This window comes from Lynx rufus, unplaced genomic scaffold, assembly GCF_022079265.1.
Source record: "Lynx rufus isolate CCGP_SWC_20201006 ecotype Redwood Valley unplaced genomic scaffold, mLynRuf1.p SCAF_11, whole genome shotgun sequence".
Classification (NCBI taxonomy): Eukaryota; Metazoa; Chordata; class Mammalia; order Carnivora; family Felidae; genus Lynx; species Lynx rufus.
Window position 1 is genome coordinate 61,305,786 of NW_025814825.1, and position 23,033 is coordinate 61,328,818.

Sequence of the window (23,033 nt, forward strand, 5' to 3'; positions counted from 1 at the left end):
GCAAGGCTGGGAGATGGAAAGTCCCCGCTGGCTGGGTTTCCAGGGCCTGGGAGGATCCAGGGCACGAGCCTGCCCAGCAGGGCACAGAAACCTGAGGCTGAGCCCACCACAGCTGGCGGGAAACTGCCACACGGAATCCTCTGTGGGCCCCAGGCCGGTCGACTGGACTCCTAGGGAAGGGAGACGGGAAAGGCCACCTCCACAGAGGGTGCGGCTCTGGGGACACAGGGCGGCCCGGGCACGACGAGGCCACCCGCATGGCTACTCCAGCCTCACCCTGGTCACAGGAAGAGCTTCCAAGCCTGGCACAGGCCCGGCCGGCTGAGCAGAGGGCCTCGTCCCTCCTGGCAGGCGGCCTGCAGGCTGGTGGGCGCTCGTCGGGGCCCCGTGCAGGAGGGGGGGCCCCTGTTTCAGGGCAACAAACAACGCCTGACGGTCCAGCGTGAAGAGACGAGGGTCAGCTTACACCACACACCGGCCCTGGAGATCACCCCTCAGACGGTGCTGTCTGCACGCCAGCGGGCTTGGGGCTCAGGAAAAGCCACCCCGCTCAGCCTGGCTTTTCAGGGGAGGAGAATGAGGGTGGGATGGGAGACAAGCAGATTTTCAAGTGGTACGCCCGGGGGGGGGGGGGGGGCTCAGTCGGTTAAGCGTCCACCTTCAGCTCAGGTCATGATCTCATGGTCGTGAGTTCGAGCCCTGCGTCGGGCTCTGTGCTGACAGCTCAGAGCCTGGAGCCTGTTTTGGATTCTGTGTCTCCCTCTCTCTCTGCCCTCCCCCGCTCGCTCGTTCTCTGTCTCTGTCTCTGTCTCTCTCTCTCTCAAAAATAAATGCACATTTTTTACATTTAAATAAATAAGTCAAGGGGCGCCTGGGTGGCGCAGTCGGTTAAGCGTCCGACTTCAGCCAGGTCACGATCTCGCGGTCCGGGAGTTCGAGCCCCGCGTCGGGCTCTGGGCTGATGGCTCGGAGCCTGGAGCCTGCTTCCGATTCTGTGTCTCCCTCTCTCTCTGCCCCTCGCCCGTTCATGCTCTGTCTCTCTCTGTCCCAAAAATAAATAAACGTTGAAAAAAAAATTAAAAAATAAATAAATAAATAAGTCAAGCACCTACCATGTGAGGTGTCTGTGTTTCCATTATCCCATTAACCTTCCCATGATGCTGACCCATAGGCGTTAAAGTTCTTCCCATTTCTAGAAGAAACGAACTCTGCGGACAAGAAGGGGCTTGCCAGGGGTCACACGGCCAGTGAGAACTGGGTTTCCATACAGGTCCCTGAGGGGCATGCTCTTTTCCCTGCAAACTTGTAGCCCTCCAGTCCAAAGGGAGGCTTCCAAATTCCCTCGGGGATGATGTTGAAATAAGCTGAGCCGAGCTTATCCTTGAACTATGCTACCCCGTCCTCACCGCCCCACCGTCCAAGCTCCCCCAAGCCCCATTTCTCAGCTCCTGTCTCCTATCGCGGCCCACCAGCCCCACCTCCAGGGTAGCTGACCCCTCCTGGACCTCAGCCTACAGGGTGCCAAGCACAGAAGCAAGGCGAGCCCTCCGAGCCCATTTTACAGCTGAGGAAAGGAGGCCAGAGCCTGAGCGCGGCCGTGTGGCTCCCCATGAAGGCCCAGGCCCTGTGGCATCCTGTGCCCTCCTCCAAACAGTGACCGGCACCTCTGTGCATACCCTGGACGGCCCCTTCCTCCCCCCGTCCCCCGTATGCTCTCACGCCTTCAAGGTTTTGAAAGGCAAGCTCAAGTCCATTTTTTAAAAAACGGTTTCCTACCAATTATCATAATTTTGTCTCTCCGAGGAGTTGGTAAGAGCAGCTAAAGAGATGCCGGCGTAATTTGATGAAATCAGACCCGCTAATGGAAGGCAAGATCCTTCCGCGTGATCCACGTCGGCGTGGCCCCTCTCGGTGAGCTGTGGAAAGGCCCTGTGGCAGCGCTAGGGGCTCGGTGATTTCTGCCCGAAAGTCACAGTGAAGCCCGGGCTCCTGCTCTCCAGGAAAAGCAGTAATTCCCTCCGGGGGGCTCACCCCCAGCCCCCGCAGGGCTGGCTGACAGCGGGGGGGGGGGGGGGGGGCAGTCATCCCACAGCAACAACCTATTACTATTCCTGTTTTACGAAGGGGGAAACTGAGACACAGAGAGGGGTGGACTAACTTGTCCAAGGCACTCAGCTGGCCGGGATTGGGCCCCTGGCGGTCAGAGCCCGCGGACTGAACCCCTGTGCTGTGCTGCCTCCTGTTGCCCTAGAGGCTGAGAAAGCCACTGGCTTGCCCGACGTGCCACAGCCAGCTGGCCACAGGACTGCGTTCCCTCTGGAGGGAGGTCTGGGGGGATTCAAAAGCAAAGGGGGAACGAGAGCTCAAGGGCACCAACGGCACAGACCTGCCAAAGAGCCCGAAGTCCCATTTATGGAGGGCCACACCCGCCAGCAAGTTCCCCGGCAAGCTCTGAGCCTGCGCACAGCGCAGGGCTCGGGGTCGAGGGTGGCAATTTGCAGGGGCAAGGCCCTATCAGCAATGGACCTTCCTGCAGGGAAACGGAGGGCTTCCTCAGCCGCCTGGATCCTTCCCCCTCCCATCTCCTCACTTCACCCACGCGGGAGCTGAGTCCCGAGTGTCCAGCATCACACGGCCAGCTGGGACACGGCCCACTCCCGTCCCCTAACCTATAGGACCTCAGGTAGCCTCCTCTCTCGCTCTCCGCCTCCATATCCTTGAGCCTCAGCACGGCACCGTCTAAGATGATTGGCTCTGAACCCGACTCAGATAAATCAATTTCAGACAACGCTCGTCCCCCCCCCGGCTCCGTTCTCCCGCCCCCGCCTCCATTTGCCTGTCAACATCCGAAGGAGCCACTTACTGAATTACCAAGGAGAAGGCCATCAAATCAAGAGAAGGGGAATGGCAAAAAAAAAAAAAAAAACAAAAACAACAACAACAACAAAACCCAATCCTAACAAAACGTATTCGCGCTCCAAATAAAATCTCATCCCTTCCGCACTGGCAGACCCTATCATTTTTATTTAAGTCCAATGGAGCCAAGCATGTGGACAGGAGCTTGCTTCTGCTGGAGATAGAGAATAATGGGGCCCTGAGCCAGGGTGCCCCCGCGATGATGGGACACAGGTACAGCCCCCTCCCCCCACTCTGCTTCCTACCTGCCTTCCACGATGCCTGAACGCCCACTATCGGAGCGAGTCTTTTGGGAAATTGGGACTAATACGGTAATGGCAGCAACAGCTCTCGTTTCCTGAGCACTCTCTGCGTGCCCGACACAGTACTCAGGGTTGCACACACAGCATCTCATTTAATACCCCACAAGGCAGACGCTCAGGTTATCTCCGTATCACAGGTGAGCAAACTGAGGCCCAGCAAGGATAAGTAACTTGACAAGGCCACCTGGCCAGTCAAGAGCAGACCGGGCTTTAGACCTGGTCTGACCTTATATGTCTGCTCACAGCCCTACACCGCCTACCTTTCGGGAGAGGTGTGCAGTTAGGGGGTCTCTGGGCTCAGACACAGAGCCCCCCAGAAGGCCCCTGCGAAAAATGAACCGATGTGGTTTTTAAATAGTCAGGGAGATTTGACTACGGACTGGGTATTAGGTGATACCAAGGAGAAGTTTAAGATGATAGTGACATAGTTGTAGAAGGGGAGTCCCTTCTAGGGACTACACAGTTGTAGTCCGGGTTTTTAGAAATGCCCACTGGATTATGTAGCGATATTTTTTTGAGAATGTGCGTGAGCAGGGGAGGGACAGAGAGAGAAGGAGAGGGAGAGTCCCAAGCGGGCTCCACATTCAGCACAGAGCCCAACTCAGGGCTCAAACCCGTGAACCGTGAGATCTTGACCTGAGCCAAAATCAAGAGTCAGATGCTTAATTGACTGAGCCACCCTGGCGCCCCTATGTAGCATTATTAAAACACGGTGTCAGGGGCGCCTGGGTGGCTCAGTCGGTCAAGTGTCCAACTTCGGCTCAGGTCATGATCTCATGGTTGGTGAGTTCGAGCCCCGCGTCGGGCTCTGTGCTGACGGCTCAGAGCCCGGAGCCTGCTTCGGATGGTGTCTCTGTCTCTCTCTCTCCCCCTCCCCTGCTCTCACTCTGTCTCTCAAAAATAAATAAACATTAAAAAAACATGGTGTCGGGGATGTGCTGTGAAATCCTTCAGGAGACAGAGAAAGCAAATAGGGCCAAACTCTTACTAATTATTGAATCTGAGTCATGACCATATGGGCTCACTGTGTTATTCTCTCTACTTTTGAGTATGTTTGAAAATAGTCAAGGGGCACCTCGGTGGCTCAGGTGAGCATCCAACTTGGGCTCGGGTCATAATCTGCAGCTCGTGAGTTCAAGCCCCAAGTTGCACTCACTGCTGTCAGCACAGAGCCTGCTTCGGATCCTCTGTCCCCCTCTCTGTGCCTCTTCCCCGCTTGCGCTCTCTCAAAAACAAATAAACATAAACAGAGAAAACAGTCAAAATTATGCATTTTAAAACACACGGAACAGGGGCGCCTGGGTGGCGCAGTCGGTTAAGCGTCCGACTTCAGCCGGGTCACGATCTCGCAGTCTGTGAGTTCGAGCCCCGCGTCGGGCTCTGGGCTGATGGCTCAGAGCCTGGAGCCTGTTTCCGATTCTGTGTCTCCCTCTCTCTGCCCCTCCCCCGTTCATGCTCTGTCTCTCTCTGTCCCAAAAATAAATAAACGTTGAAAAAAAAATTTTTTTTTAAAATAAAACACACGGAACATATTCATCATTAGGGAAACGCAAATCAAAACCACAATGAGATACCACCTCACACACATCAGGATGGCCACTGTTAAGAAAACTTTTTTTTAACAGAAAATAGCAAGTGTTGGCAAGAACGTGGAAAAACTCAAACTCTTGTGCGCCACTGGTAGGAACGTAAAACAGTGCAGCTGATGTGAAAACAGTATGGAGTTTCCGCAACCAATGAAAAATGGGATTACGAGATGATCCGGCAACCCCACTTCTGGGAAACATCCAAAAGGTTTGAAAGCAAGGTCTCAAAGAGATATCCGCGTACCCGTGTTCAAAGCAGCGTTATTCGCCTTAGCTGGTATGTGGGAGCCACCAACCCAAGCGTACGTCGATGGGTGAATGGAAAACAAAATGTGGTGTAGGCGTGCCGTGGACTAGTACTCAGCCTCAAAGAAAGGAAATTCTAGCACCTGCTACAACATGAATGAGCCGTGAGGACGGTATGTGAAGTGATACAAGCCAACTGCAAAGAGATGAACGCTTCTGACTCGGCTTCTATGAGCCGCCTGGAGTGGGCTAATTCGTAGACACAGACGAGAACTGTGGTTGTGAGGGAAGAAGGAATGGGGAGTTGCTTCGTGGATAGGGTTTTAGTTTGGGAAGACAAGAAAGTTCTGGAGATGGATGGTGGTAAGGGTTGCACAACAACGGGAAGGTAGTGAGGGCCATGGAATCGATCCTCTGAACAATGGTTAAGATGGTAATCTATTCTTTTAATTTATTTTCAAGAGAAAAAGAGCGTACAAGTGGGAGAGGGAGGGCAGAGGGAGAGGGAGAAAGGACTTTGAAGTAGGTTCCATGCTCAGCATGGAGCCCAACACGGGGCTCGATCCCACGACCCTGGGATCATGACCTGAGCCAAAATCAAGAGTCAGACGCTAAACCAACTGAGCCACCCAGGCCCCCCAAGAGGGATCTCGCTCTCGCTCTCGCTCTCCCTCTCTCTCTCTTCCTCTCAAGAGAGGTCATTTTTAGGTTATGTGTTTTTTTACCACAATTTTTTAAAGGTTCTTAACACACGCACCCACACACATACAGAAACAAAAGTGAACCAGACCCGCATGTGCCCATTTGAGAGGCCTCCCCAAGCTGTTCACATGGAACAAATGCAGAGCCACGGACTAGCGCACGAACTCTAGCCAGAACTGGAAATGGTTCTTCAAGGACACACAGGAAACTGAGTGTGGTCTTCCCTGAGGAGTGAGACGGGATGGTGGGAAGTAGGGAACACGTATTTTCTATTTTACATGCGTTTACGCTGTTTGAACGTTGAAAACAAAATTCTATGTCTTGCATTACTTTAGTAATAAAATAAGCTTGGTGTTTTTTTTTTTGTTTTTTTTTTTTAATTTTTTTTTTCAACGTTTATTTATTTTTGGGACAGAGAGAGAGCATGAACAGGGGAGGGGCAGAGAGAGAGGGAGACACAGAATCAGAAACAGGCTCCAGGCTCCGAGCCATCAGCCCAGAGCCCGACGCGGGGCTCGAACTCACGGACCGCGAGATCGTGACCTGGCTGAAGTCGGACGCTTAACCGACTGTGCCACCCAGGTGCCCCGTTTTTTTTTTTTTTTTTAATGCAACTTCAGTTGCTGGGACAGGAAGCCATCATCAGCCCGGACAGGTCAGCAACGACTGTGGGATAAATCGGCCCCTGGTCCCAGAGAAAGGCAGGGCATCGCTCTGTATTCAGGGAGTCGGACCGAAGAGGTAGGGGATTGCGAGGGGCAGGGTCTGAACAGGAAGCCACTGGAGGCCTCCCTTAGAGCCTGGCGGTGCTTGTGTGAACACCGGTCTCTAGAGCTTGGCACCGGGGCACAGACAGGGGGAAGGAGGGGCCCGTGAGGCCCCACCTGGGGCAGGTGGGATGTGACACAGCCCTGAGTCCAGCCCAAAGCCCGTGGTCAGGCCAAGCCCCGCACTCCCCCGCCTGGGACCCAGGAGACCCAGGGGCATTCATTTATAAAATGTAAGCAAATTCACACTTGCTCCCAAAGCATCAGGCTAATTTTGTGAAAGATGACGGACAGGGGCACCTGGGTGGCTCAGTCGGTTAAGCAGCTGACGTCAGCTCAGGTCATGATCTCACGGTTCATGGGTTGGAGCCCCGCATCGGGCTCTGTGCTGACCGCTCAGAGCCTGGAACCTGCTTCGGATTCTGTGCCTCCCTCTCTCTCTGTTCCTCCCCCACTCACACTCTGTTTCTCTCTCTCTCTCTCTGTCTCTCAAAAATAAATATAGATTAAAAAAATTTTTTATAAAAGATGATAGATAATACCAGTGAATATTGGCTCTGCTAATGCTATGTCCCAAGTGCTACACTAAGAGCTTTATTTGTACTAGTTCGTTAACCTACACAATGGCCCCATGAAGAGGGAGTACCACCGTAATCCCTATTATACAGATGAGGAAACTGAGGCACAGAGAGGTTGAATAATTTGCCTAAGGTCACACAGCTAACAAGCAGCAGAGCTGACTATTGGTCTGGAATCTGCCCTCACCACCATGTTAGGACAGCGCCTCCCGGTGCGGATCGCATGGCTTGGGACTCCACTGGCCAGCGTGATAGAAACCCAAACAAAGAAGCTTAAACATAAAAAGAACTATATTGGCCCATGAAATGGAAAACCCAGGGTTCAGCTTCAGGCACAACTGGATCCAGGTGTTCAAGAGATGTGTGGAATCCGCCTCCCTCCACCTCTCGGTCGGCTTTCCCCCAGGCAGGCTCTGGCCTCAGGCAGATCGTCCCCAGCAGGTGGCAAACGCGGTTCCAGAACTTTAGGCTGAGTTCTACCCGTCTGGCAACCCCCACAAAGCAAAAGGGACTGTTGCCGGCAAAACTTCCAAGACTGAGCCTCTCTGGTCAGGCTTGGGCCACATCCCCATTCCTGAACTAATCCCGGGGATTGGAGGGAGGCCTGGGATTGAGAGTTAGGAGAGCTAGCTCTCCCCAAAGGAGAACTGAGGGGCTCCTCCTGAAGAATGGGTAATCGCTGCCGGCCGGGCAGAAACATCAGCGGCCCCCTCCGGTGTGGAAGTGCTTAGAATTCTTCCAGACAGGGTCGGACAGAGAAATTATCGGCATGGGAGACCACCCTGTGCACAGCACCGGCCACAGACCCAGGTTGAGAGACCCGGTTCCCCAGAAGGGTGGGCAGGACATCACTGTTCGGTCCAACATCACCACGTTCTCTCGCTGGTCGCTGGAGGACTCAGGGAGAAGCACTGGTTCCGGGGCCCTGGCCACGTGACCTTGGGAATGTCATGTGCTTAGCCTTGGTTTCCTCATCTGGGAAATGGGTACGGCAAACCTGGCTTGTGGAATGGCCGTAAGGGTTGAAGAGGATATGAATCCTTGGCGCACATCAGGGGCTCAGTCAACGATTTTTAAGGGATCACCTGCCAGCTGGTGCCCGTGCTCCCAGAAGGCCCCTCCGGCCTCTGAACTGTGGACGACGGGACTTTCGGAAAAGCAATTCCTCTTTGCCTCACCTGTTGGCAGACTTCGTCAAAAAGAAATTAAATAAAAGCCAATGCTGGCATTTTCTTCGATCTTTCCAAGCCACTTGACTCAGCGCTGGCGAAAATTCGAGGAGAACCAGTCCCTCCAGACCAATCGAAGATCAGCCCGGAGTCCGGGGGGTGCTGTGCTCTGGGCTGTGGCTGAGGCCGCTCTGAGGTGTGGGGGCGACAGTCAGAAGAAGAGCCGGCCAGAGAGCACTGCTCGCCCACTGCAAAACCAGCACGAGGGCTCGTCCGGCTCTGGACTCCGTGCTCCCACCTTGCTCGGCTGGGAGCTCCCGGGAGCGGCGGTCCGACTTAGCGGGGACCACCAGAGCGCCCCACTGCTGTGAAATGCAACACCAGCGGTTTCCAAAGAGGGCACCGCGGGACCCTCAGCCCTCGGGGAGCCAACAAGCATCTGGTACATTCCAGGCGGTCTGAACTCCGGAGAAAACGCGGCATCAACACGTTAAGAAAGCCTCCCTTTGTGCAACATTGAAAATAATGCAAATCCCCCCTTTTGAGTATTCAAATGTGTCGAGAATTGTATAATCGCAAGCCTGCCAGCTGGACGGGTTGTAAACTGGCTTTTCTGTGCCACCGTAGCGGGCGAATAATCGTACCCTGTCCTTTGTCCATGCCGCGGGAAAACAGCGCTTGAATTATTCCCGTCGTGGATGTCCCGGCAGCTTAAAGAATGGGTCCCGTGTGTGAGACGCAACACAACCACCCTGACATGAAAAGAGGCGGCCGCGCTCAGACGTGCTCCCGGCACCTAACCAGCCCTCCAGGAAACACCATGGGGGAGGGAGGGAGAAGGCGGTTGCTGGTTTTACTCTGGGACCAGCTAACTACAGCCCGCAGGCCAAACCCAGCCCCTCTCCTGTCTGTGAATAAAGCTCTTTCGGAACATCGATTTAGGTATTAGCTGTGGCTGCTTCGACGCGACCACAGAAGGGATCAGAGAAGCATAAGACCTACAAAGCCTCAAATATTCACGATCTGGTCCTTTACAGAAAAATTTGCTGATCCCCGGTTTAATTGATGCTGTCCTGCAGGACTTCTTAGGAGCCTTTTCAAGTATTATTTTCCGACAATGTGAACCTCCACACGAGGGATTTCATCAGACGGCAAAGCTCTCTTCCCAAGGCATCTCTCTTCCCTGGACCGAGCAGCTGTGGTCCGAGCACGGCATCCTGGGACTGAGGTCAGGAGGTGGTCAGTGAGTCACCCCAGTCTGGGTGACGAAGGGGAGGGTTCTGGGCTCCCCGAACCGCACGTTCACCCATCCTGCTTCCCCCTGACCACGATTTCGAGGACACCTCAGCCCCTGTGCCCCCAAACTTCAGCCCCGGTCAGTGAAGCCAGCAGAAAAATGCGGCCCAAGACAGGAGCGGGAAGGCCGCCCATTTAGAAAATGACCACAAGCAGAGCCCGACGGACGAAGCTTACAGTTCAGTGTCAGCCTTCCCGCCCAGGGGGTGTTTGCAAACTGGAAACGTTCACCAGGAACACCCTGCACCCATGAGTCATTGCTCCTTTAAATAAGCAAACAAGGCAGCAGACCGAGAGGGACACCAGCTCTGTACCCTCCCGCACCGCTCGACCACCCAGGGCCTCCGTCCTGCCGCTCCTGGCCCCGGGACACCCAGCTGGCAGCGACTGGGCCAGAGGGAGTAGGGCTCCTTCCTGCAGCCTCAGACCGCGAGGACGTCGGGCCCCTCGCTGCCACCTGGGTCACCCGCTGCTGCACCCACTCCGGGGGCCCGTGTCCCAGCTCCGGGCGGGGACAGCACTGCAGGAGCGCCCACGCCTGTCCCAACACCTTCACGAGGGTCTAGGACAGCCCTGCTTTCCCAGAGAAGCTGAGGATCAGCAACTTGCCCGAGGCCACCCCGCCAGGAAGTGGCAGGGACAGGGGTTTGAATCCAGGCGCTTGACCTCTCTTTCTCAACCTCTTCCTGGAGGAAAAGAAGACACTCAGCGTGTGGGCTGTGAGCTGTCCTCCGATGCCACTGCTGAGTCATTTCCTCCAGATGACCCCACCGCACGCTGCCTTAGAGCATCAGGAGGGACCCAGCTGGCCCAGGCTGTGGTGGTCTTTCCGGTGATGCTTCGAGGCAGGGCTGGGGCCCTCCGGGGAGGCAACGATATCAGCCTGTCTCCAGCTCCATGGCCTGGCCCAGAGCCTGGCACATAGTAGGCGTTCGGCAAATACCTGCCCGACGAACAAAGGGTGAATGGCTGCTTGTAAGTGAGTGAAATACCCTCCGTGGGAACCAGCTATCCTCTTTAATCTGTGTTAACAGACAAAATGAAGGGGGCACCCAGGTGGCTCAGTCGGTTAAGCGTCCAACATCGGCTCAGGTCAAGATCTCAAGGTTGGTGGGTTCAAGCCCAGCGTCAGGCCCTGTGCTGACAGCTCAGAGCCTGAAGCCTGCTTGGGATTCTGTGTCTCCCTCTCTCTCTCTCTCTCTCTCTCTCTGCCCCTCCCCTGCTCACTCTTGTCTCTCTCTAAAATAAATAAACATTTAAAAATTTTTAAAAAGACAAAAATGAAGCTTTCTAAACGTTTGCATGCTCAGAATCCATCTTGAAATTGAAACATGTCCCCCTAAATCACCCCCCCCCCCCGCCGTGGCCGGTTCCAAAGAACTTATTGTTAAGCCGGCCTGCCGCCCCCCACCCCACCCCAAGAGGCCGGGGAGGGGCAGCGAGCCTGGCGTCTGGGCTGGTGGGGCTCGCACTGTAGCATTCGCAGAAGCTTGGGCTTCCCCAGAAGCTGATCGTTCTTTCCACTAGCCTCGGAATTGATGCAATAAATCTCATGATTATTGATGGTTCCACTACTCCGGGTGTGGTCTTATTGGCCAGGGATTAAACATCTTATTCAAGATATAACTACATCTGTCGAGAGACAGACAGGAACAGAGAAGGGGGGATGAACGGCACACGCCGCACGCTTAAAGTTGTTGCCCCCGGAGGATAGGCTCGCGGGGGGATTTGGGTTTCAGGAAGCAAAATTCCCACACTACCAGGACCCGCACTGGGTGGGGCGTGGCCACTGCTGCGGAGTGGGCGGGACCAGAAGGTGGTTGGGAGACAGGGAGGAGCAAGTCCGCTGAGGCCCTGGCCTTGGGGGCTAAGGAGAGGCTTGGGTGGACATTAGGCCAGGGGCAGGAGACAATGGGAGGTGTCCCCTTGCTAGTCTAGTTGGGGGGGGGCTCTGTGACCCGGCTTTTTCTCGCCCCCTTGGAGCCCGACCACCCCGTGCCCCCCACCCGCGGTTCTGCTCATACCTGTCCTCCTAACTTACAGGCACCTCTAGGGCAGGAACTGGGTCTGAATTCTCTCTGTCCCACGCCCATCCCAGAACCTGGCACAGAGGGAGATGCTCAGAGGCTGTTGACTGGAATAATCTCTGGTTTGGGATTGAAAGGATCTGTCCTCAGGAGGCCCCTGGTGCAAAACCAGAAAATAGATATTTGGGTGGCTTCTGAGTGGACTCTACCCTTAGAGCAGGAGGCCCCAGCCTCAAGTTCTATTTCCATCACTAGCTGACCGTGTGACCTTGAGGAAGTCACTTGGCGTCTCTGACGTATAAAAGTGGGAATAATAATAAAACCAGCCCTGTTTTTAAACCGGCCGCTGCCCCATCTCACCTGCCACCATCTCTGCGGAAGGCTCTTCCGCTTAAAGGAAAAAGCGTGCCTGTGCCTGAGGGCCCCATGATCGCCCGGCGAGGGAGTTTGCTGTGCGGCATCTCAGACTGTCAGAGAAAATCAGGTGGAGCTGGAGGGGGCAGTCATGCCACGAAGGGACCACCAGGGAGGACACTTTGCTCCCCGCTCCAGGGAAGTTCTTTGCCCTGGGCTTTCTTGTAAGCCACGCAGAGTCCGTTCAGACCACCCATTTTCCCTCCACTCTGTCAGCAAACATTAGGGTGTTCACACGGTGGCCCGACCCAACGCGGGGCCCTGGCGTGACTTCCAGCTGTCCCCTGCCCCAGGGGCTCACGGCCTGCTGGGTGCTGGACATCGGGACCAGTCCCGGGTCGGAACGACACCCGGCATCTCAGGGGGCTGTAAGTGAAGTCCGTTCTTACCCAACAAGATGCTTCCAGAAGCGGATGAACCGGTGGTTTCACAGTTCTTTTACGTATAAACGATGTCTCCTGAGCAAAGACAAGTGTGCACGCCCAGTAATCCGGCATCATCCCTCACCCCTCCTGCCCCTGGGCCGGCTGGGATTCTGGGTTTGGTTCTCTGGGATGGGCTCCTCTCCTTCCGCCATCAGGGCATCCGGGCCAGTCCCACACGGTTCGTGCTTCTTAACAAACCCTGTCTCCGGCACGTGCCGAGAGCGTTTCTCCCACTGACACATCTGTTCCCCAAGAGCGTCCCGGGAGAGCGGGTGCCGTGTTCACCCTCCTTTTGCGGATGAGGAAACTGAGGCATGGAAGTGAAGGGACTTGCCCGAGGCCGAGCCGGGCCTTACCTGACTCTTCTCTCCAGAGGGGCCAGGCCACGGACTCTGGGCCACAAGGGGGTCGGCCAAGCAGTGGCCAGAGGAGCTGAATCTGTGTCTATCTGCAGGGCCCCCCGGGGCCCCCGCCTCTGTGATCAAGCCACCTCCCTGAGAAGCGGAGGGTCCGTGTCTGCCCTTCAAGATCTGACCTGGAAGATGGGGCCCAGCGGCCAGGACAGCGAGAGGCTCCAGAGAGTGACAGGGAACAAGTAATAAGGAGACTCCGCCCCCCTCAGGGTGCCAGAGTTGGCAAACACAAGAAACACCGGACGCCTTGTGAATTTCGCATCTCAGATAAACAAGTCAATATCTAAGGTAGGAAAAAAATGAAACCTTGCCATTTGCAACTAGGTGGCTGGAACTGGAGGGGATTATGCTAAGCGAAATTAGTCAGAGAAACACAAATATCATATGACTTCACTCATATGAGGACCTTAAGAGACAAAACAGAGAAACATAAGAGAAGGGAGGCAAAAATAATACAAAAACAGGGAGGGGGACAAAACAGAAGAGACTGATAAATACGGAGAACAAACTGAGGGTTGCTGGAGGGGTTGTGGGAGGGGGGATGGGCTACATGGGTCAGGGGCACTTAGGAATCTACTCCGGAAATCATCATTGCTCGATATGCTGACTAACTGGGATGTAAATTTAAATAAATAAATAAATAAATAAATAAATAAATAAGAAAAAAAATGTTGTATACCTCAAACGAATATAGCATTGTATGTTAATTATACTTCAATCTAAAAAGTAAAATATAGGGGCGCCTGGGTGGCTCAGTCAGTTGAACGTCCAACTTTAGCTCAGGTCATGATCTCGCAGTCCGTGGGTTCGAGCCCCGCGTCGGGCTCTGTGCTGACGGCTCAGAGCCCGGAGCCTGTTTCAGATTCTGTGTCTCCCTCTCTCTTTGACCCTCCCCTGTTCATGCTCTGTCTCTCTTTGTCTCAAAAATAAACGTTAAAAAAAAAAAAAAAGTAAAAAAAAAAAAAAGTAAAATATATTATGGGGCACCTGGGTGGCTCAGTCGGTTAAGCGTCTGACTTGGGCTCAGGTCATAATCTCCCAGTTTGTGAGTTCGAGCCCCACATCGGCTTCTGTGCTGACAGCTCAGAGCCTGGAGTCTGCTTTGAATTCTGTGTCTCCTCCTCTCTCTGCCCATCCCCTGCTCATGCTCTGTCTCTCTCTGCCTCTCAATAATAAATAAACATTTAAAAAAAAAAACGTAAAATATATTAGAGGAAAAAAATATTTAAGGTAGGTATGGCACGGCAATATTTTGCACTTTATCGGAAATGCAGATTGGGGCTGGTGTCCCCTCTTGTATCTGGCGGTCCTACCCCTCCTCACCCGATATTCCCAGTAGCACTGGCGGGGGGGGGGGGGGAGTTCAGCGTCGGGTTTGGTGCCCAAACTCACACCCCTTCCCACTCTTGATCCTGGCGACTGAATATACTTGCATAAAATGATCTGCATGATCATGAATGGTATCATCCGCGTGGAGAACATGCCTGAGATTTGGAGCAGACTGACCTGGGTGGAGGGTGGCCTTCATCCTCGGCCGTGTGACCCAGCCAGGTCCTCTAATGTCCGAGCCTTAGCTTCCTTTCCTGCGGCTTGGGGCGGATGAACCTGCCCTTTCTGCTTCCAGAACCGCTGGGAGGAGGAACCCCCCACGTTACGTCACAAGTACTCGAGTGCAGTTGAGGTGCTATAGAGTCTTACCGTATTATAATGTATTCACGTCGTTCGGGGAATAGTAAGTGAACAGGTGGGATTCATGCTTTGGAGGCCCGTCTGGACCTAGCTTTCTCTACGAGCCTCGTTTTCTGCGTGTACACAGAGTTAATGCAGACTCAACGTTCTGGAGGTAGTTAGAGAAGAAGCCACAGCAAATTTGATTTACGTGACTAATTCCATTTGAAATGACTTGGGCAATAAGTGAACTGCTCTCTCTGATTCTTTTAAAGCGGCACGTTTCAGCAGCAAAGTGACATCTTGGAATCGGCTCTCCTCTCCCTCTTGCTCTATTGGCCCGGTGTGTCCGCCATGAAGGGACACCGAGGCCAGACCCAAGGCCAGGCGGCCAGGCTCCGCAGGCACAAAGACCAGTACTGCCAATCGCCGGAACTCTTGGTGCGGCAGGGCAGGAAATCTCCCCTGCCTTTGCCTGGCTCAGCCACTCCGCACTTGGATGGCGCCCAACGAGGCCCTCACGGAGTCTGTGCGGAAGATCCTGTGTGGAAAGCTTTACTCAGAGGTGCCAGCCAGGACTGGAATGTGGATCCAGGGTCCTGCTCTTTGGCCCGGGCGTACTTCCTGGGTGGCAGGATGCCATTGCATTCACGAGCTGGCATGGTTAGGCATGGGGCTCCGGAGTCAAACAGCCCAGATCAGCCCCTTAGTCATCAGGAAAGGCTGGGGAGCTCCTGAGCTCCCCTGGAGCCCCGCTTGCTCACCTGGATGGGGGGCTGTGGAGGTGTGCATACCTAGGCCGTCACGAATATGGTAGAGCACCTGTCAACCATCATCATGCAAAGCATGTAGCCCCGAGCCCAGTCGCTGCCCGCTCAGCGCACCAGGTAGAGAGTGTTTCTTACCACTGCTCAGGACACCTTGGGGAGTTCAGAGCCGTCACACAACACACGCACACGCTCAGACACCCACAGACACACAGACACACACACCGACACCCAGAATCGGACAGACACGCACACACATGCACACACACGTAAAGACACATGATGTACGTGCAGACACAGGTACCCTGACATCCATAGATTCAGATCCGTACATGCACAGACACGCTGACTCACAGACGTGCACATAAACCTGTAGACGTACTGACACACGTACGTACACACACATATGCTCTCACACGCACGCACGCGCGCGCGCACGCACACACACACACACACACCTGATGGGCAAAGCAGGGCTTAGACATCGCAAGTTGGATGTGGCCGGCGAACAGCTGCATCCAGTTCTGCAGCCGTCAGCCCACATGGACGCTGACCCCCTCCTTGACCCCCACTCTATTCCCAGTCATCACCCCAAGGTAAGCCGTAGGGTCGGGTGAGGCTTTTACCTGCCACGACACTTGATAATAAAAAGAAAGCGAAGCAATTTAATGGCTTGGTTTTTAGGCCTCTTCAAAATGCCCTTGGGTCAAAAGGCCGCATGGAGACGCTAAGTGACTGGGCCTGGGCCTGCTCTCCCGCCCCCCCCCCAACACCTAGCCCCACCTGGCCCTCCCTGCTCTGAGCTGGTTCTCTACCTGGAGAGGTTCCCCAAAACTCCGTGGCTGGCCCTTACACACAACCAGAAGCCCCTCCAGCCCTGGAACTGGTTGGGCCTCGATCCCAGGACCACAGAGACCATGGGAACCACTGGGAACACGGAGACCACAGGAACCACAGGGACTATGGAATCCATGGGAACCATGGGGACCACAGGGATCACGGAGACCACAGGAACCATGGGAACCATGGGGACCACAGGGGCCACGGGGACGACAGGAACCATGGAGACCACAGAGACCATAGGAACCACAAGAGCTCTGGGGGCCACAGAGACCAGAAGAACCACGGGAACCACGGGGAGCACAGGGACCACGGGAACCATCCGAACCACGGGAGCCACAGGGACCAGCTACAGGAGGAACTGCCTCACTTGTATGTGAATTTGGGCCAACCTTCCAGGTAGCAGAACGCAGCAAAAGCGACAGTGCCTGACTTCTGAGACTAGGTCCTGGTTCCCTTGGGACACTCACCTCGGGAGCCCTGAACATCGGTTTAGAAAACTCTGACTACCCCGAGGCTGCCGTGCTGGAAGAAAACCCAGGCCACGGAAGAGGCCGTGTATACGTGTTGTGTTCCATTCGACAGGGGCAGCAAGGTCGCAGCTGACTTTCGCATCACCTGCCAGACATAGGACGGAAGACGACTTCTAGAGGATTCTCAACGTCAGTTGAGTCTTCACAGCTGAGGCTCCAGACGCCGCGGAGCAGGGACGAGCAGCCCCACCTGGACTCCTGGCGGGCAGAATCCAATCCACGGATGAACTAAAATAGTTGCATATACCACACAGCAGTGGTCAGTGGGCTCGACGGACCCTGAGACTTGGTGACCAGCCAGATACAGGGGTGAGGAAGAAGGGGGAGTGAGAGATACCCCCATGCTTCTAGTTCACTTTGGACCCGGTGTATCAGAGGTACCTGCTGGAGGTGTCCAACGGGTGTGAGAGTTCCATGGCGGCCAATATCCGTGTCCCTCCCCAAATCACGTTAGACGAGGGTGCCTCTGGCCCTTCTTCAAGAAGTTCTGCGTGTCCCTCGACGGTCTAGAGCAGCGGCAGGGAGGCCACGCAGGTCAGGAGGAAGGAACACTGTGAGCTGAACTCGCGGCTGTATGGCTCTGGTTCCGCCTGAGGAGTCCAGGTAAGAAGTGACTGGACCTGTCTGTGTCGTGAGCATCCTTCCCGTTCTGCTGCCTTTGCACTTGCTGGTTTCTCCGTCTGGAAACGGCTCGTCTTCTTCTATAGTATCCTAGCAAACTCCTATTCACCCTTCAAAACCCAGCTCCAATCTCACAGCCTCTGCGATGCCATCCCCAACCTATTTGTGATGACAAAATCGGAGCAGACCAGTGGCTCTCGATCTCGGCTGCACTTTGGAATCATCTGGGGGGCTTTAACATATATTAATGCTGGGTGCTACCCCCTGATGCTCTGGCTTAGCAGACTGGGTGCAGCCTAGGCATGAGAACTTTTAAAACTCTCCAGGAGATTCTGATGTGCGGCTAAGGTTAAGAACTACTCGTATGGACCAATGGTTCACCGTGTGGCTGCACATGAGAATCACCTGGGGATTCTGAAAAGGACACCTTTCCCCCAGGCCCCACCTCAAACCTATGAGATCAGAATGGATAGCTGTAAGGCCCAGGCAACGGCATGGACCCTTTATAAACCCCCTCCCCTGCATGACTCTAACTCAAAGCGCGGGGTGGGGGCGACAAACACCAGGATAGTTCCAGCTCTCGCTCAACGACATACGGACCATGCTCAAACCCTCCGCCCAATTCTTGATTTATAGGAGATGATCTTTCTTCTAGAAGTGAACAAGGTCACAGGTCTGTTGGGTTTTTATAGAACACATCACAAGGCACTTTACAATTCTAAACCCAATAAAGGAATGCAGCATGGAGAATAATTTAAAAATCAATTTCCTGCACATAACAGATCCTCAGTAAATATTCATGGAACGAGTTAAGCAGTCAATCCATCAATACAGTCGTAGCTTTAGAGCTGCCCAAAATGCTTCTACGCCTCCCCGGTAGACTGTGAGCTCCCTGAGGACAGGCCTGGGGACCTCAGCCCCCAAGCAAGGACATTTGACAAAAGAAGCGATCGACTGGCATGCAAAGCAAAAGGACTCCAACTGCTCCTGACTATCTCTGCATTTCCTAGGTGTGTGATGAACTTCTAGAACAAGGAAATGCTCACACACGTCAGCTTTGTTGAAAGGGTGACAATGTTGCAATTCAATTACGGAACAATCAGCTTGCCTAGGTCATTGTGCTTTTTTGGAGGCCTGGGGAGCAGCCCAGACGTGACCTTTCAACTCAACGGGAAGCCACAGGTTCACGCCCAGCCCCTGGCCACGCGTGGACAGGCTGATCGAGCGCCGAGCACCTGCTGCATGCGCTGGCCACCACGATGCGGTGGCTCAGCCTTTCCTAAGCAGTGGGGATGTGGCCTCTACTCCATGACCAGTGGAGGGTGGATGGTGGAACCGTGGCCTGTGCGTCACCCCTGTGTTGCGATCGCGGCTGATTTGGCCCCTTGGCTGCGAGAATATTCCTTCCCCGGAGTCTCCCACCAGCTGTGGAGCTGCAGCCCAGGGGTAAAAAGCAATGGCTCTGGGGTCAGACACACCAGGGTTCCAGGGCCTGGTCCAGCACTTACTAGCTGGGTAACTAGACCAAATCACTGAGCCTCTCTGAGCCCCAGGGTCCCCACCTGTCGGATAACATCACTATAGTACCTGCGGAGAAGGTCATGAGGAGATGAAAATGGAAGGATGCCTGCAGAGCTTCATGGAGAAAGGGCTCAGGGTTTGACAGGCAACAATGCGGAGGCCCGGGTAAGCCTTGGGTTTCGCATCTGTAAAACGGGATGGATGACAACTCATGAAACCATTGCGATGCGCCGATGCCGTGAAGGACCAGTCGTGGTGACTGGCCTACACTGAGCACTCATTATTAGCGGCCAGCGTTATTTTCGATCTTTCTAAGAACACGGTTTTTAATAACTGCCGCCTATTATGGGCGTAAGGAGCTGACGTTTATCCCAGCAAGGGTGTGGTCACGGTTGGTGAGCTGACGACCACCCAGAGGCTTGGAAAACAGCCCTCCTCCAGCTGACGCAGACCCCACCAGGAATCCACTGCAACTGTTTCCTAACCGGCAGGAAGGCAGGTGGTTCAAGGGAAACGGGGCGGAGAGGGGAGCTGCCCAGCACGGGTCTCCTCAGTCTGCTGCCACCGAGGCTGGAGGGAAGAACAAATTCAGGTCCCGTGTGGAATGACAGGCCCTTTCCCCCACGTATGATCTGAGGCCACCAAACACCAACCTCCTTGCCCCAACGCCCAGAGGAAAAGCGAGAGTCCACAGGTGGCCTTCCTCCGGGACCGTCCCAGCCACCGCCTTCTGCTCCATACCCCCGAGGCAATGTGCGGAGCAGGTGGGGACAGGGGACGGGAACAGGATGCTGGGCCAGAAGGATGAAGGCTGGGCCGGCTCCAGCCCTGGATGTTCACAAGAATACTTCCCGCGGGGCGCCTGGGTGGCTCAGTGGGTTAAGCGTCCGACTTCGGTTCAGGTCATGATGTCACGGTTCGTGGGTTCGAGCCCCGCATCGGGCTCTGGGCTGATGGCTCAGAGCCTGGAGCCTGTTTCCGATTCTGTGTCTCCCTCTCTCTCTGCCCCTCCCCCGTTCATGCTCTGTCTCTCTCTGTCCCAAAAATAAAATAATAAAAAAAAAAAAAAAAAAAAAGAAGCCAGGACCAACCGTCCCTGTCCCCCTGGGCAGCCGTGTGGCATCCCAGAGTACAGACCCAGAAAGGAGAAAGTGGAGGAAAGGGTTGGTAGCGTGTCGGAAGGTTCCATCCGGGCTGAGCGTGGCTAGCTGCGACTCTAAGGGCTTGCCTTCTCTTGCCCGTGGAATGTGGGTAAAGGTAATTCACGCGGCTTATCCGCCTCACTAAGTACTTCGGGTGCAGTGAGATAGAAATGTGCCCTCACTCTGCAGACTCTGGCGTGCTGGGCAGGAGCTAGTGATCATTACCGGCCCTGCCTCTGATTCTGGGGGACCCCCCAGGCAGAGGAGGCTAAACTTCAGTCTGGGCTCCTGGGAGCAGTAACTCAGAGCAACTCTCTGAAAATGTGAAATTTCTGCAGTGTCTCTTGTTTGATCTTCAGGGTTCCTGCAGACTTGATGTTTAATTCATAATATCTTAGTTTGTTTTAATAAAATGCTGTTTTAAAATTAGTTACCAGCTGGTAGATTGATGCATCTGGTAAATCGGTGCTCCAGAAAGTTGACTGGAGAGTCAGCCCCTCGGTGCCACCAGCAAAGGCCACTCCTGGCCACAAGAGGTGAAAATCCCAACGTGCCTCCCAAGCAGCGGCTGCGTTTTGGCGAAACTCTCCAAATGGCTTCTCACCCGGATGAATGGGAAAACTGGCCTCTCAGCCTGGCCTGTGGAAAACGGCTTTGTTGAGAGTCATCTGGACACGGAGTCAGGGCACAATCTAGTCCAGCTGCCATTCTCCGAAAAAAAGAAACTGAGGTCAGCTAGAACTGTGTCATTTCTGCCCCCCCAGCCTGTGGGGTGTCTGTGTCCCAGCCTGGCTGGGAGCCCAAGGGGGGCTGGTCTTGTATGAGGTTCACAGGAGAGGGGGGCTGGCCTCAGCTTGTGAGGAGGGCTCCCCTGTCCTTATCCCAGGCCCAAAGGCACCATAAGGCAGATCTGGCCCACCATGATGGTGGCAAGAGCCCCCTTCTGGGCTTTCAGAAGAAATCCCAGAGGGCATGGGTTCCCAGAATATCCCCCTGCATGCACCCTGCCTCCTGTCTTTCAAGAGCTTAGATCCGGCGGCCAGATGAGCCTGGGTCCAGATCCAGCATGTGGTCATTGGCTTGGCCATCAAAGTCTCTGGAGGAGTTCTGGAAATGACAAGCCATCTAGACTGGAACTCATAGCCACCATCAGGTAAGCACCTCAGAGAGCCGCATGCAGCCCACTTGTTACCAAAGGGCGGGGGAGGAGGCGTCTTCTCTGGGACAACTTGTCCCTCTAAGAACTGCTACCAGATCTCCTTCCCCACTTGTGGAATCCTAACAAGACAGCCATATACATCCTCATGAGCTTCGGGGCCAGCCCACCTCCCACGGGGGTAAGGTCTTAGGCAGAGAGCCACGTATGGGGCCATGAGAAGGAGTAACCTTTGGCTTCCCAACGCAAGAGCTGATCCCAGTGGTGGCCTTGCCAAGAAGCCAGAGTTGGCAGCGACCTCAGGATCATTCAGCCCAATGCTACTATTTCCCTTGGATGTTAAGATGTCACATTTGTTAACTTGTCCTAAATCAACACAAACCTGTCTTGGAACCCTCACTCGACAGGACGGTCAAGCGATCCAATGCTATCGTGTTGGGTGGTCATACAAGAGCTCCCGGAAATTTACACAGGGGGTCTTGGGTCTTCAGGCCACAGCAGTCCTCTCTGGGGGGTGGGCATCCGGCCCCTAGGGCTGTGTGAGGGTGGTCAAGTCTGCTGTCTTTGTGCCAAGACTGAGCATGGTGACCCTGAACATCTGTGATCCAACTCTATGAAGACCCCAGACAGCCATGCCCTCCTGAGATCCTTCCTTCACCACTGCTGCCCTGGGAGATAGATGGGAAGGGGACTCAGCGTTCTGCTATTTATAAACCCTGATGCAGGCTGGGCCCAAGTCCGTGCCTTTCCTTCTCGCTGGTCCACATCTACCTTTTAGAAGCCCACCTCTGGGGGACAGCGAGCCCCACAGCTCCTGGCTTCCTGGCTTTCTAAACAAATGCCTGGATTCTGTGTTCTCTGCGTCCAGCATCTTCTATTCTGGGCCCTGAGCCCCAAAAGCTGTCAGCAAACCCCTGCTTGGCCACCTTATAGATCTGGAGGCAGGAACACACAGGACTGAGAAGAAAGTGCCATCTTGATCATTACCCTGGCACACACATGCAGAAAGAAAGTTCTAGAAAGATATACACTGAACAGGAGCCAAGGAGCGACTACTGGGAGGCTTTCTCTATCAGTACTTTGAAAACACTTTTGTACAGTTTGAACAGTTTATTCGTCATCGGGTATTACTATCATCCAGGTTTTATAGAGAAATAAAACGAATGGCCCCGTTTCTTTACCAAGAAGAGCCTGAGGTCATCAGACAGAGGCAAAAGGATCAGGTGTGCTTCATCCCCCCTGCCCCCCTCACCCCCCGGCAGGCAGGGGAACGGAGATGTTGGTGACCGATGTCTGACGGCCCAGGGTTTCTGGCTGTGCCACTTGCCAGCTAGGGTTTCAAAGGTTTCTTCCTCTGCAGAGTGTTAAGTAAGTGCACCCCCCAGATTGCCATGGACGTGAATGGGCCACTGCATCGTCGTGCCGGGCACAATAATGGGGGTTTATCACCACCATTTTCATCATCATCATGGTGGATCCTGCCCCCCAGACTCCATCAGAGACCGGCATCTGCTCCCGGCCCCCCCCCCCCCCGCCGAACACCTCTGGGACCTCAGTGGGCCTCCTCTCCTCTCTGTCTCCATCCCCCACACGACTGTCTTCACAACTGCAAGCCCCCTTGTTCACCGTGAAAATGCGGGGGGTTTGTGCGAAAACCAGGAAGAAAGTGCCACCAAAATTACTAAAATACCAAACTTGCTTTTTTCCTTCCATGATACGCTTCATCTCCACTTGTCACGCTGTTTTTATTTGCTATTTAATGCCATTCTGACTGCACCATCCATCATGATATTGCGCAATGACAGTTTTAAATGCAAATATAAGACCATTTAACTCGAATGTGGAATCATCGAAATCACACACTTTATATCTTGCAGTGTGCACGCAAAAGTATTTTCGTCCTTTCCAGAACGGTAGAACCCTGCAGAAACTCAACAGTTTTTA